This window comes from Piliocolobus tephrosceles, chromosome 9 (genome assembly GCF_002776525.5).
Source record: "Piliocolobus tephrosceles isolate RC106 chromosome 9, ASM277652v3, whole genome shotgun sequence".
NCBI lineage: Eukaryota > Metazoa > Chordata > Mammalia > Primates > Cercopithecidae > Piliocolobus > Piliocolobus tephrosceles.
In genome coordinates this window covers 78,366,428-78,383,022 of record NC_045442.1, presented here as the reverse complement: position 1 = coordinate 78,383,022, position 16,595 = coordinate 78,366,428, and the positions used below count along the sequence as shown (strand labels likewise).

The following is a 16,595-nucleotide window of genomic DNA, read 5'->3' as shown; positions in this document are numbered from 1 at the left end:
ATATATATATATATATATATATATATATATATATATATATATATATGATTCTGTTGTCTTTGACACAGAGATATGATCATGAGATAATAATCATACAGTTTTAACAGAATCCATCCATGTTCCCAAAGTAATGTCATCCTTCAAAGATGTCACCTTGGGAGGCACTATTCACACAGGAGCAGCCACCGCCTTCTAATTTCCTGCCAGCTTCAGTGTAAGATCGACACAAGAAGATCGTGTCGTATTATCTGCAAGGCACAGCTGGCCTTTGACTAAATGTAGTTTTGCCCATATTGATTGCTATGCTTATTTTATTTTAGGCTATTTTGAAAACTGCAATTGTTCCTGAAAGGCACAAGCAGCGTGAGACCCAGTGCGCCCCAGGCTCCACAAAGGGCTCAGAAAAGGAGTTTCAAAAGTATTCCGGGCAGTGAAGATTTTCACCAGGTATTGACTTTAAAAGACATCAGACATTGCTAATAACAGACCTTGCACTGCCTTTCTTTTAAATGAACTCTAATATATTAACATATCTTATGTGTCACATCATTTTAACTATGGACCATCAATACTGTATGGAAATTGCATTATGTTGATAACGGGTGGTATAACAAAAATCTGTCTGTATTTATTACCATAATTCAGGTAAATATCAGGTAAATGGACACACACATATACATTCAGTTAGAGATTGTCGAATTTATCATTTTATAGTGTAAAAAATGAGGTCCTAGAGAGTTAAGAGTGACATAACCAATGTCACAAATTTTGGACAGAACCAAAGGACCTGGGACAGCAGCTGGGGCAGCTTACCTCCTGTGAACTCTTTTATTGCTTTTTATTGTTTTTTGTTTGTTTGTTTGAGACGGAGTCTCCGAGTCTCGCTCTGTCCCCTAGGCTGGAGTGCAGTGGCGCCATCTTCCCCTCACTGAAAGCTCCGCCTCCTGGGTTCACTCCACTCTCCTGCCTCAGCCTCTGGGGTAGCTGGGATTACAGGCGCCGGCCACCACGCCCGGCTAATTTGTTTGTATTCTTAGTAGAGACGGGGTTTCACGGTGTTAGCCAGGATGGTCTCGATCTCCTGACCTCGTGATCCACCCGCTTCGGCCTCCCAAAGTGCTGGGATTACAGGCGTGAGCCACCGCGTCCGGCCTATTTATTTATTTATTTATTTAATGCAGTTACAGGATACTGGAAACAAAGGGGTTGGTCATTTTTTTTTGTTTTTTTTTTTTTTACTTTTGCATTAATTTCCCATTATAAAAATGAGAGGGTTGGATGAGATGATCTCTGGGGTCCCTGCAAATTAAAACCTGACATCTGGCAATTTTAGAAGGCTTGACAATACCAAGCTAATGAATGAAAATTTGAAGTGTCATCGAAAGATGAGGAAATGTGGTTAGAATTTTAAAATAACATCAATCCACAACTCCTTTATTATAGGGCATCAACTCATGTGGATTAAAGTTCTGTTGTCAAGCTAATGAGAGAAATCGGGGGATAAAATGCTTCCTTACAAATGAAAAATTCACAAGAGGTAATATGTCTTATTTAATAGGTGCTGAGGATTTTGCTAGGCTGTCTTGTTTATCCCGAGAAGCCTAAGTAGGTTCTATTATGATCACCCCTACTTTACCCATGAACTACATGAGAAGTCAAGTAACCTGCCCAAGGCTACATAGCTGGTTAGTAAGTGGCAGAGCTCATATTTCAAAACAGTTAAATCCGGCTCTTTTTTAATAGAAGAAAGGTTAAAACAGGAGAGTAGAAAAAATGGGTCAGAATCAAAGAGCTGATGCTCAAGCATATAGAAATGTCTTTCTTCAACTGTTCCATCTTACTCATACAAGACTTAGCCCTGCTCATTTAGCCATTCTTCTGTTTTCCCCCAAGCCTTCAACTGCCAGAGAGGATAAAATGGATGTGCAGTCAGCTCTATAAAGGCCTCTCAAATGTTGACTTGTAATACACAAACTCATATCTGCTGGCCCTGACATAGGTGGAAATCAGGACTCATGTTCACATAGAATCTGACCTGATGTGGTCTGGGGATGAGGTCCCAGCTCATTCCCACATCCATCATCAGGTTGTTTATGGGCTACGGCTGCTTTTTGAGAGGTCAGGGCTGGCCAGGCAGCTGCTCCCTGGTGTCCTGGGTAGGGTTATTTCAGGAGATGACATCGGAGACCTTCGGTGTTCAAGCAGCACAAGCCAAGCCCTGCCTTACAGCACTAATACTATTAAATACATTCAGGATTGGCTCAACTAAAAGATGACATAATAATCATAATGATAATCACAACAATTCAATTTATTTATTTTTATTTATTTATTATTTATTTTTATTTATTTATTTTTGAGACAGAGTCCTACTCTGTCAAACCAGGCTGGAGTGCAGTGACACTATCTCGGCTCACTGCAACCTCTGCCTCCTGGGTTCAAGCACTTCTCTTGCCTCAGCCTCCTGAGTAGCTGGGATTACAGGCACGCCCCACCCTGTCCGGCTAACTTTTTTTGTTTTTTTTTTTGAGACAGGGTCTCGCTCTGTCACCCAGGTAGAGTGCAGTGGCACAATCTCGGTTCACTGCAACCTCCGCCTCTATAGCTCAAGAAATCCTCCCACCTCAGCCTCCCAAGTAACTGGGACTACAGGTGTGCACCACCACACTCTGCTAATTTTTAGTATTTTTGGTAGAGACGGGGTTTCACCATGTTGGCCAGGCTGGTCTCGAACTACTGAGCTCAAGCGATTCATCTGCCTTGACTTCCCAAAGTCCTGGAATTACAGGCATGAGCCACCATGAGAGCTGACAATTTTTAGCCCATTTTCAATCATCAATCAATTTTCATGAACACCATTTATTCAGCATAGTCTTTTGATTGAGCAAAAATTACTATCGCTGTACAAATAGAAAAGAAAAAAAAGAAAGCTCTAAGGGAGTTGTAATTTATCTAAGCTCTCTAGCTGAAGATTTTTCACTACAATTTTTCTTTTCTTTTTTTTATCCTTTGCCCCTACTTGGCAATTAATAGTTTTCATACACTAGGTGCCATCTTGTAATACCCCCTAATTCAAGTACAAAATCAAAACAAATCTAAGGAACGAACAGAATACTAACATTTACAACTTGGTCTGAATACAATCACATTGCGTTCTTTGCCTTTCAGGCCCAAACTTTTACTGCAGGCGTTAGGAGCTGGTGAGTAGAAGACACAGGTAAAAGGATTGAAAATGGACCATGGAAATGTACCAAATCTTTATCTCCTACTTGAGGGCATTTCAGATTTTCTGCCAACCTTTTTATCTATGAGTTTTTCTAGGGATATGTTTTGCTGCTTGCTTGGACCCTTTTCTCAAGTTATTTGCTAAAATTCTGGTCTTCAGTATAGACTCAGATGTGACAGTATGCCTTCAATGGCCTCTTCAGAAATGCCAGCTTCCAACACTTATGTAAATCAAGCCTTCCCTCTAATTCTTCTTTTCTTTTGATTATTTCCTGTGTAAGATGCCCTCTGTTAACTATCGGTGATATAAAATAAATAAGAAAATATCCTTGCTTAGGAGTATTCAGGTAGAAGAAAATCACCCAAAAAGACAACCAATATTTACTGAGTGCCTGGCCTGCACCAGGCTTTTGTGCTGAATACTTTATACCTTTTACATCACTGAATCTTCACACATTTCTATCATATATATCTTACTGTGTTGAGTTGGCAGAGAGGTTGAATAATTTGTTCAAAGTAATAGAGCCAGAATGTTCTGTAATCACGATGAGGTGGTTGAAAAAGCATCTATAAGACTAAGTCCATACTATGGAGAAGATCAAGATCACAGGGAACAAATCTCAGGTCTACAATTTACTACTTGAATGATTGTGGGCAAAATGATTAACCTCTCTATGCCTCAGTTTCTTTGTCTATAAGAAACTGGGGGAGTGGTGGGAATAGTAAACACTCCTTCACAGATTTGGTGTGAGTATTAAATGAGTTAATACAGGGAGTGTACCTAGTACCTAGTATCTGGGTCGTGGGAAGTGCTTGGTAAATATCTGTCAGCAAGAACACACTTACTCACCTGCTTTCCTGATCCTGCCTGCCACTCTGAACATCCATATCTCCCAGATTTTTGTGAGTTTTTTGTTGTTGTTATTTGTTTTTTTATTTTATTTAGCTAAAATGAAAAATAAATATACTCAGATTTCAGCACAGCCAGTGAGTGCTTTACCAATCATGAGAATATTTGTTTCACAGATATTGACTTGATTTGTCCCCATCTCTATACAGGTGGATAAGAGAAGAAGATAAGAGGTCATTTCATTGTGCTGTACAGAAGCATTTATGGAATGTGGTATGATCTCAGTTATTTAAAGAAGATTATTTTAGATAAAAGTATAGACACCTAATACAAATGAAAGATTGCTTTAAACAATGAGGAACCATTATAACTTTATCTCCTGAATGATGCTAGATGACCGCACTTCCTCTTTCCTACTAGGCAACTCAGAGAGTAATGCCTCATCAGTAATCAGCAGAGGAGCTGGAAAGAACTGTCACTCTCATTTGGCTCAACCTTAGAGTAAACAACACAAAAATTTCCCCAAGTTTGGCTACATCGAGTGGCTAATTTCCAATGCTCATACTTGTCTGATGATGTATTCCTTCTACCTAGATGTGACATATTGCAAGTATTCTAATGGAGTAGAATGAGGGAGAGAGGAGAAAGGGAAGAGAGAGGAAGAGAGAGAGAGAGCAAGTCTGAATTTTTTATTGCCACTCAAAGAATGAACAACTGTCTCTCTAGTTTTTGTATCTTGTCCCTGCCAAAAATGTAGTCACCCTCCCTGGATAGAGTTCTTATGGTATTTTGCAATGTAAAAAAAAATGATTGGAAGAAATTGTTGGCATATTCTACCCAGCTACCTTTATGGCCCTTTCACATACAATAGCCTAAAGTGGTTGATGTGTATATTTTGGAAAATACGATATTATTCTTTTGTGCTCAGTTGTCTCAACGTTATTCATTTTCTTTCAATTTTGTTTGAATGAAAGTTGAAATCTCCATACAACTTTCATAGTTGTATAAAAACTGTTTTATATTGTAGAGAATTATTCTATCCCGATGGCATAATAGCACACTAACATTTTAGGGTTATTCATTATTTGCAGGATAATAGACACAAACTCAGAAATGAACAGCATTCAACCTGAGTCATCCTGGTAGAAAAATCCATAATTCACCTCTTGGACTTACTCAGAAAATGCAGCACAAGTCACATCACCTTTTTGGTGCCTGCTCCATCCTTCCAATCACAAAATACAAAGTGCAAGAATGATGGAGATAAATGACAGTGCAGCAATGCTGCGCTTACAATCGGAGGTCACTCTTACATGAAAAGATTACTCTGACAGCATTGAGAAGGATGGATGGGAGGGAGAGACAGGAGGCTTCTGAAGAAACCAGTTAAGGGAATGATGGCAATTGTCCAGGAGACATAATGGAGGACGGAAAAGGAAGTTTTAGCAAAAGTAGGAAGGGGAGTGTGGTTGGGGAAATAATTTGGAGATAGAATGGCCACATACTGTTTAAGTGGGTTAAGAGGCAAGGGAAGGTTGAAGCTGATGTTGCCATTCAAATAATAAGCTAACGAACATTCAAGAAAGGACAGTATTGGGAGAAATTGCATTGACAGATGCTGAGTTTACATGTTGACTTAGGACACTTTCCAATTTACCCGCTCACACCTTCACCCTGGATCCTTACCTCCCTGACACTGTGATTCTAGGACTCTGTTTTTGCTCCTAATAATTGCTACTCACCTCTTCGTTTCAGTCAATTGTTTAGCCTTCCTACTCTTACTGACCTACTTTGGCCCTAACCTGCAATATAGACCATTTCCCTGGAAGTCAGACTATTGTCTACTCCCTTTTCTCCGCAGCTAGGCAGCTTGGATAGAGAAACTGGCATTCTCCCAGATGCTCAAATTTAGACCCTACAGACCATCAGAAACCATTAGTCAATCAGTGAAGGGCTTCTTAAAAGACCTTAAACATTTTTTTTTTTTTTTTTTGTAACGCAAAGCAATTTGTAAAATGAAGTATAATCACCCTCAATGTAACTAGGAGACTTCAAAATACTGCAAGACTTTGAAATAATACAAGTGGCAGAGCAAAAATTTTCCTTTCAAATTTCACCCCTGGAAGTTTATAAGTATAAAGAAGTGTGTTAAAAACTTGTACCAATTTATTTTTCACTAGTTCTTCAATCTTATAACAATTTGTATAAAACCCATTCATAGGCAAAATCAGGAAGGACAATGGGCGATCGTGGCTTAAATACATCTGTGCTCTCCTTCACTCCCGAAGGCTTCTCTATTCGGACCTTGATGGGATCTTAGGAATTAATAATGGAGAATTCCAAGGGGAGGGCAACAGTAGTGGATATTGGCAAGAACCTGTCTTGCAGAAAAGTATGGATCCCACGAAGAAATATGATGGTATCAGTCCATACAAGTGTACCTGATTTCAGTAGCTTCCAAACAGTTGAGGGACAGATAAACCAGTGATAAGTCTTGTTTATACCTTAGGCTGAAACCTCTGGAAGAGAAGGAAAGCAGAGGCTTCTCCTGGCTCCTTAGTAGAGAACCCACACTGCTTTCACTGTATCAGGTGGAGGAAACCACAGCACTTCCTGCCACCCACGGCACAGCTCTAGCTTAAAGTACCGTGGAGCTCAGCCTGAGTCCCAGAGAGCTGAGAAAAGAAAATTCTAGCACATGTGAGAAGCCCTGCAGCCAGAGAAAATCAGAGCAAGTGGAATATGCAAGAAAGATCCTAATAAAATACAGTTTCTGAGAGTTACATATTAATACTTGAACTAAAAAAACAGGAATAATATTGGTGTAAACATGGCTGCATATATCAAATTTTTCCCTATTATTTTTCAGATAATCATAAAGATGTAGCATGAATAATGTTAATATACACAAAATCCATTTTCAGGGATATTATGTGACAATTCCAATCTGCATATTGAAAAATATCGGTAAGGGCTTCCAAAAGTAACTGAATCAAGTAGAAGCCATAAGAGATATTACAAGAGAGCCCAGAAGCAGAAAAATTCTCAGAGAGCCCCATCAAAAATGGCCTTCTGGCTGGGAACGGTGGCTCATGCCTGTAATCCCAGCACTTCGGGAGGCCAAGGCGGGCAGAGCACTTGAGGTCAAGAGTTTGAGATCAGCCCAGCCAACATGGTGGAACTCCGCCTCTTAACTAAAAATACAATACTTAGCCAGGCACGGTAGCATGTGCCTGTTATCCCAAATTCAGCTTGGGCGACAGAGGGAGACTCTGTCTCAATCAATCAATCAATCAATGCCTTCTTAAAGATGAGGGGCTAACTCAGAGTTCAAAAACTATAGTTTTGTTTGGAATAAGTGATGAGATTTTGAGGAAGTAGCCCTCTTAAACTAAGTAGAATTTATAATATTTTAAGAAAAAATGTAAAAAATAGCAATGGAATTTATCATTTGATGTAGATCACTCACAAGTAAGAAATATTGATATAAAGCAAAAGTATCTAAATGTTTAGCTAAGAATTCATAATAAATTAATGAAGTAATAACATTTATAAAGAAAAGAAACCTACAAAGCATAAATGTAAAAAAAAAAAAAAAGTGAAAAAAATAGTGAAACCATACAGAGATACCATATAAGTATCAGCTGGTAAAGTTCAGGGAAATAATTAAAATAGAAGATTTTTTTAAATGACAGAAAAAAAGGATGAAATTCGAGGGAAAAAAATGGCCAATGGCAAAATCCGCAATTACTTTTGCACCAACCTAATAAATATTGCAGATATTTTAATAAGAAAATATTGAAAACTAAGGAAGATGACTCAAAATTGAAAATGTTTTCATGTCTGAGGAAATTGGTTATAATAGTCAACAGTGTGAAACATCCTGCTAAAGTATTGGAATTTTTAAATGACTTGATAATTTTGGCCTCATTGCCCAAAATACATTTTTCCTAATTTTTAAAAAGGAAAATATCATACTAATCTTGGATTTCTGCACATAATTTAACAACCTACGATGCGCATAATGAGAAAAATATGAACCAGTGACTTCATGTCAAATTCTGTCTCTTAATCATAAAGGTATACACGAGTTTGAACAGGAAGGAACCAAGTTAATTTTGTTCTCTTCCTTAATGAGCGATTTTAATTTATCTCTCACAGATAATTACACAAGTAAATAAAAGGACTTAAAAATATAGAAAAGAATAAATAATTAGTAAAATAGACCATATTGACATATATATACACACCACACCTATATGTTTATCATTATGTGTGTGTATAAGACATTTGTCCTTTAATAGAGAGTACGATTTTTATGTGCCTATGGAATATTAACAAAATTGACAGTAGCACCCAAAACATATCAAAAATACACAAAGTAGTCTTCAAAAAATTTGATAAAATAAGAAATTAATGACTAACGAAGAAGACAAAGAGCTCTTCCAACTAGGAATTTTTAAGTTTATAACTTTATGTCAAAGGAAATTGCAAATTAAAATCAAGTATTTTACAGACTGGTACTGAATATCAAAACTTCATAGAGCTACAGCTTGATGAAGTGAATAACAGTCTAGAAAAACAAAATTTACCAAAACTCACTAAAGGAAGATTCAAAATCTAAATAGACAAAATACATCAAGTTGTCAAAGAACCCTTCCTTGCCCCATCAAAAAAAGCAATAGGCTGGAATGTGTCCATGGAAGAATTCTGCCAGACTTTTTTTTTTTTTTTTTAAGACGGAGTCTCGATCTGTCTCCCAGGCTGGACTGCAGTGGCGAGATCTCCCCTCACTGCAAGCTCCGCCTCCTGAGTTCATATCATTCTCCTGACTCGGCCTCCTGAGTGGCTGGGACTACAGGCATCTGCCTCCATGCTCAGCTTTTTTTTTTTTTTTTTTTTTTTTTTTTTGTATTTTTGTATTTTTTAGTAAAGACGGGGTTTCACCGTGTTAACCAGGATGGTCTGGATCTCCTGACCTCGTGATCCGCCCGCTTCGGCCTCCCAGAGTGTTGGGATTACAAGCCTGAGCCACCGTGCCCGGCCAAATTCTGCCAGACTTTTAAAATAGATTATTATATTATTCAAACAGTGTTAGACTATAAAAGAACACTTTTTGAATTAGTTTAAAAATATTTTATTAATCGTCGTTCCAGTACCTGATCAAGATCTATTGTACACCAATATTACCTAATAATTGTACTGTGAAAGCCCCATATAAAGTATCAGCAAATTGAATGCAGCAGCATGTAAAAAGAATAACACATCATGATCGAGTGTTCATACAAATAATCCAAGCACAGTTCAATAATCAAAGATCAATTTCTAAAAACAGTCATATTAATAAGTTCAAGAAGGAATATTATGTAATCATCTCAACTGATGCTTTAAAATACATTTGGCATAGTTCAACAATAATTATTTATTTTGTAAAAAAACAATGAAACAGTAATAGACGGACACTAGCTTTTCCCAGATAAATATATCTATCTCAGCCTAGAACAGTTTCATGGTTAATGTCAAACCTGCAGGTATTCCTACTTACTCCTTACTAGTGTGAGAATAAGAAAACAATATCCCCAGTCACCAGCATTCTTTAAAATTATATTTTAGTAGTAGTTAGTTAGAAAATGAAAGAAATTGAGTGTATAAAAAATTAAGGACAATTGTCACTATTTACAAAAGTTAGAATTATGTAAGTAGAAAATCCAAGAGAATGAACTGAAAAATTATTGTATATAATGAATATGCTGAATTCAGTAGCTTGCTTTTAAGAAAATAATAATAACTATAAGATATATTAGTAAAATATTCCACATGTAATCAAAACAAAAAGATAAAATATCTTAAAACAAATAAAACATAAGAACCATAATAAGAAAAAAATTAAAAAGCTATTAATTGAAACCAAAAGAATCTGAGTAAATGGAAAGTCAATATTTTATTGAAAAGGAAACCTCTCCATCACTTACATGCCACTCCTCCATAAGTTAACATGTATATCTTATCATGATGCTTATAAAATTCTCTACAGGGGTTTTTGTACAAGATAAGCTTATTCTAAAATCCATATGGAAATGTTATCAAATAAATATAAGCCAGCGAATTGCAACAAGAGAGCTGGTCCTATCAGATATTAAATGCATTATAAACCTGCTTTAAGAATCTGATGAATTAATAAACATGCAAACCAGAAGATGAGAAATTTCAAGAAGATCTGTGATAGTCAGTATTTTAAGATAGCTCCCAAGATTCTCAGTATAATCCCTCCCCTTGAGTATAGACGGAACCTGTTAATATAATGGAATATCACTCCATGATTAGATTACATTATATGGCTAAAGTAAAAGAATTTCCCTGATGTAATTAAGGTCACTAATCAGTTGGTTTTAAGGTAATCAAAAGAAAGATGGTAGGGAATTTCAAGGTGCTCTAGGGACTCAGATTGGCCCCAGGTTGACAACTAATGAGAAAACAGTCCTATAGCTGCAAGGAATTGAATTCTACCAACAACCACATGAGCTAGGAATAGCATAACGTCACCTATCCTGACCAATACAGTACAATGTCTCAAACTAGAGAAACTCTAAAAGAAAGAAAGAGAAAGGAAAAATAAAGAAGACATAAATTTAACTACAAAAATATTTCAAAATGCTCAGTGGAAAAAGAACCCTGCAAGTAAAATCAAAAGACAAATGATAAACTGGAAAAATAATTTTTATCTATAAATTACTCTGCAAAGAGTTTACATTTCTAATAGGTCAAGTGCTCCTGGAAAACAAGAAAAAGACAATGGTCAGAGAAAAGATATGGGCTAAGAAAGAGAAAGCTATGAAACAGCAATTGCAAATGACTCTTAGACATATGAAAAGAGTCCAATCACATTCAAAATAAGAAAAAATAAGTTAAAATTGCACAGTGATACAACTTTTTACCTAGCGGATTGGCTTTAAAAATCCAAACCTCCAAAATTTTTGCAGGAAGACAGGGATTTCCATATATTTCTAGTGGAAACGTTGATTGTAGAAACCCTTGTAAAACAATTTGGCACTATCTAACAAAAATATACAAACCCACACTCTGATACCACAATTCTACTTCTAGGATTGTATCCTAGGCATACTGGCCTACACAGGAAATGACGGTGTTATTCATGTTACATTGCTTGTAATAGCAACATTTTAAACAAGGTAAGCATCCATAACGAAGGAACCAAGTTCATTTATACATTTACGCTCATCTGTTTTTTTTTTTTTTTTTTTTTTTTTTTTTTGAGACAGAGTCTTGCTCTGTCCCCCAGGCTGCTGTGCAGTGCTGTGATCTCGGTTCACTGCAACCTCCACCTCCAGGGTTCGAGCAATTCTCTGTCTCAGCCTCCTGAGCAGCTGGGATTACAGTTGCTCGCCACCAAGCTCGGCTAATTTTTATATTTTTAGTAGAGACGGAGCTTCACCATCTTGGCCAGGATGATCTTGAACTCCTGACCTCATGATCCACCCACCTCGACCTCCCAAAGTGCTGGGATTACAGGTGTGAGCCACCATGCCCTGCCCATTTATACTCACCTTCTGATTAACAGTGTTTAAGTGTTTTTCTAATTTTGTAATTACAAAGACTATGACTTTAAACATTTTTATCAGTCACTGACCACATCAGATGACAATACTCAAGGAATTATATAAGAACACCTCCCCACTCAAATCATAGTAGAGTCCTCAGATGAATTGGAGAGGATAAGAGGGGAAGAGTGGTAGGTTATGTGTCCTTTCGCGCGTGCGCACGCATGTGTGGGTGTGTGTGTTTAAACATACACAGTAGTACGTAAATGAATAAGCATAGGCTTTCTGGAAATATATGAGATTTTTCAAATTAAGAGATGTAATGACAGGATAATCTTAAAGTATTCTGGACTATAAAAGTACTGAACTATTTTAATAAAACCCAGACTTTGAGGTGGAAGATGGAGTGAACATCAAGCCTATTTTAAAGTTTATCTTACTTAAGTGGGAGAAACAGCCTTGAAAGTGTCTTGGTGGAGAAAATAGAGATATTTCCATCTAATAGTAGAGAGATATGTGTTTGATTATTAATGCTAGAAAAGTGAAATAAAATATTGAGTTTCCAAATTATCACCAACTTCAGATAAAATTGTGGTTGATCCTGGAGGCCACATGTTTCATTGAACAGATAATGAATCATCTTAAAAAACAGAAAAACTATTGATACCAGTGCCTTAAGAATACATTGCCTTAAGCTAGACACTATGACTCATTATTGAAATAATGGCAAAAGCTTCAGACTATTTACAAGTCTGCTATCTTAAGGACATTAAGTCTATACACATTAGACACAGTGGGGCAAAAGTCCTTTCTTGTCACATTTAAAGTTACTCGAAATCTTGTCATCATGAAATTGAGTCCTGTCTAGTTTGCTTGCAAGAAGTTCTCTTGGGATAGCCTTTATTAACTTAAATAATTTATTGTTAAACAATCCTCACTTAAACTGTTATTTTGACAGGTCTGTAATGTGAAATTGTATTGCCCTTTAATGTTTGTATTAGAAAATTGAAGAAATTGAACTTATCAATCATTGATATTTAACCTACTAACAATTACCTCTCAAACTCACAAAATGTATGTCTTATAGTATAGAGAGTATATACATAGTATATACAGTTTATACAAAGTATACTATTAATATTCAGAATTTTATGTGACTATCAAAATGTTCTCTAAATCTGCACTACAACAATATGGTAGCCAACAGACATGTATGATTACTGACGAACTGTGGCTAGCAATGGATGTTTAGATTGTAATTAACTTTAATATAAATTGCCATATGCAACTATGGGTATAGCATAGATTTTTTGGAATAACTTCTTCCTTTCTTATATAGGTAATGCTAGTAAAATAAATATAGGTTCCAGCAAAAATTTCATTTAAAGTACAACATTAACTTTTTCTGCTGCATATGGTAACCTTTAATGGAGTCAAAAACAGAATTGCTAAACAATCAAGTAGGAAAATAAAAATAGTATTTTGACCAAGTTGAAAAAAAAAAATAGGAAAGGACAAAAGAAAAACACAGTAAAAAGTATATCATAAAATAAAAAGAAAGAAAAAAATTACACATACTGCCCACTTCTCTCTAAATGGAGTCAATTTTCTTTTCTTTTTTTTTTTTTTTTTTTTTTTTGAGACGGAGTCTCGCTCTGTCACCCAGGCTGGAGTGCAGTGGCCGGATCTCAGCTCACTGCAAGCTCCGCCCCCCGGGTTTAGGCCATTCTCCGGCCTCAGCCACCGGAGTGGCTGGGACTACAGGCGCCCGCCACCTCCCCGGCTCGTTTTTTGTATTTTTTAGTAGAGACGGGGTTTCACCGTGTTAGCCAGGATGGTCTCGATCTCCTGACCTCGTGATCCGCCCGTCTCGGCCTCCCAAAGTGCTGGGATTACAGGCTTGAGCCACCGTGCCCAGGTAAATGAAGTCAATTTTCATATCAAAAAGTAGTCTATTAACTGAGATTGTTAAACAGAACCACACCATTTGTCATTTCCAAAAAGAAATACACAAAAAAGTGACGTGATCATCAATAGCTTAAATAAAAGCCTGGGCAACAATATAGCAGCCCAAAACAAAAGTTAGTAACAGTAACATAATTAGCAATATCAGGGTAAGACAAGGTGGAATTTAAGCTTAAAAGTACAATCAGGGTAAAGTGCTTCTTTATTAAAAATAAAGGCAACTATTTACACACATACATATATAGGAATGTATGTGTATACATATATATATAATAAAAATGGAAACTGAATGTATATATCAAAAAAATGCAAAGAAAATGTGATAAAAAATTGTAGTGAGAGATTTTAATTTGCTTTTTTCACAATAGATTAGTATCAATAAACAAAAACTATATTAGGATGTAGATAAATTCATCTACCCTATATTGTAGTGAATACTATAGCAGCAATTTTATTTAAAAGAGTAGGATTCTGTCTTGTTCCTTCCTATTCTTGCCATGCCTGCAACAGTGCCTGGCACAAGACAGTATTTGTTAAAAGACTAAATGGCTAGATACGTAGAGAATTTTTGTTTTCAAATAGAGACATAAATACTTTAATACATCTAGAAATCATAAATACTTGAAAATTAAGAATGCAGGAATGCATAATCATTGGATCAAATTGGAAATCAAAATGGAAATTATAGTGCCAGGGCTAAATTGGTAGGGCAGCATGTCGGAAAACTGTTCTGCAGTCTTTTTATTAACAAAACTTTCATTTCAACAGATGTCACACGCCACTGTTAAAACACAACACAAATATTACATATTGATGAAATATATCCAGATTACTTGCTGCAAGAGATATTTTAATGCGCATTTAATCTCCTCTTATTAAGGACAGGAAAATTATCTTAAAAAGTTTTCTTTTTTCTTCTTCTTCTTTTTACATTTAAAGACGGGTGTCTTGCTATGTTGTCCAGGCTGAATTTGAGCTCCTGGGCTCAAGCAATCTTTCCACCTCAGCCTCCTGAGTAGCTGGGACTATAGGAATACAAGTGGACACCACTGCACCAGGCTGAAAGGTGTTTTGTGTGTGTGTGTGTGTGTGTATGTTTTAACTCAGAGTGTATCTGTCACCCTTCCAATGGGTTGATGTGAAATTCAATCATTTCATAATCTACCTACTGGGAATCTAAGGGAATCCATTAGGGGACTGTTTATTAGCTTGTGCTTTTCTGTAGATATAAATTTCCCTGTACCATTTGCCACTCCTCGCACTTCAGTTCATGTTTGTGGTGATGGCAAACAGGTCAAAATAAATTTGTTAAGTAATTTTTAACTCCCCAATAAGTGTCTCATCTTCTTTTCTTAGCTATGCCTTGAACCAATTCACTAGTTCTTTCCCAACAGTACAAAGAAAATAAGGGATGAATGTTATGTAATGAAACCACTTAATTTTTCTGTATTCACTTCATGATAAAATATGAAAACTGTCTAAATAATTTACATTGTAATTTTTAAAACTTTTGATTATGGGTATTTTCAAACACACAAAAGTAAAAGGAATGGTATAAGAAACCATCATCTATTAATCACTTCAGCTTCAACAATGATCATTAATTTAACATAAAACATAAATATTAACTCATAACAAATATTAATCCCCAAACTAAGAATGTGTTTACACTTCTTTATTTGTATATATAGTTGGCATTCTTTGTGTGTGTATATACACAAATACAGTGTGTGTGTGTGTGTGCGCGCGCGCGCGCATGCACGCGTGTACTCCTGTCATTTTCTCTGAGCCCCTTGATTAAATATCCAATGTGGTTTACAATTTATACTTTAGACCAAGCCAGTGGTTAAATGTCTGTTCAGGTGTGATGGGGTTGCCCATGGATAAAATGACCCCTTCTGCTTCTACGGATAAAAAGGCATCTAAAAATACATTGATGGTTTTTTGCATCCCATGGAATTGGGGGATTCCCTTGTCTTGATACTTTCTGCCCACTTCAAGAGTCAACAAACTTTTTGTGCAAGGGCCAGATAGTGAATATTTGAGTTCTTGCCTCTCACCAGGTGTCTGTTACAGTTACTCAACTCCAATATTGTAACAGGAAAGCAGCCACTGACAATACAAAAATGAATTAGTATGACTTTGTTTCAGTAAAGCATTATTCAAAAAAACAAAACAAACAAACAACAACAATAAAAAAAAAAAAAAAAAAAAAAAAACGGGGGTGGATTGGAGCCCTGGTCCACTTGGCCATTTTTAAATATGCTGGCCTCTTCGCTACGGCTCGTGGATTTTGTGCTCATGGATAGTGGGTGCAACACAGCCTGCTGGTCAGAATTCTACATCAAATCCTGGCTTACCATTTATTAGCTGTGTGATACTGAGAAAGTTACTTAACCTTTCTGTACTTAGTTTTCTCATCTGCAAAATGGAAGTTATGTGAGTAATTACCTCATAGGGTGCAAAAAGATATTAAATGTACTACATACATGTCAAGTGCTTAGAACACACTCTAATCCCGTATTTTGTCAACCATTCTTACCTCAGGGAACATCAGTCCTCTTGTCATCCTTGACTCAGCCACTCTTCTTGCCTCTCACTTGGCTGCAGATCCCTAAGTTTTTGCCAGGTCTTTTGTCTAGAAACTGACCCATCATTTTAAACCCAATCTCCATGGTAGGTGGGGTTGCTCCCCTTCAGGCCCATGGCATGCCACTGGATCTCAATACACTTCCAGGGTCAGAACACCACGGAAGCCTCCATCTCTCTGAACACTCTAATCTACCCGGTATCAGTTTATTCTAGGCAGCCTGCTATGCCAACCCCTTGAGAAGCCTACTCAGCTCTTTCTACAGAAGGCCTCTCCCACAACGCCAATGGATACTTCAATATGAGAAGATGGAATCTACATTCCTGTCCTCAAAACATCCTAAAACTGGAGTAAAGGCAGATTTTTCTTTAATTTCCACTATATCATATCGCAGGAGTGGCCCTTC

At 36.7% G+C, this 16,595-nt stretch overlaps 1 protein-coding gene across 10 annotated transcripts in view; it reads right to left on the bottom strand.

Annotated features, from left to right (window-relative positions):
- The window catches only part of NRG3 (neuregulin 3), a 1,116,221-nt gene that overhangs the window by 673,667 nt on the left and 425,959 nt on the right, over nt 1–16,595 (bottom strand). The window lies entirely within an intron of this gene.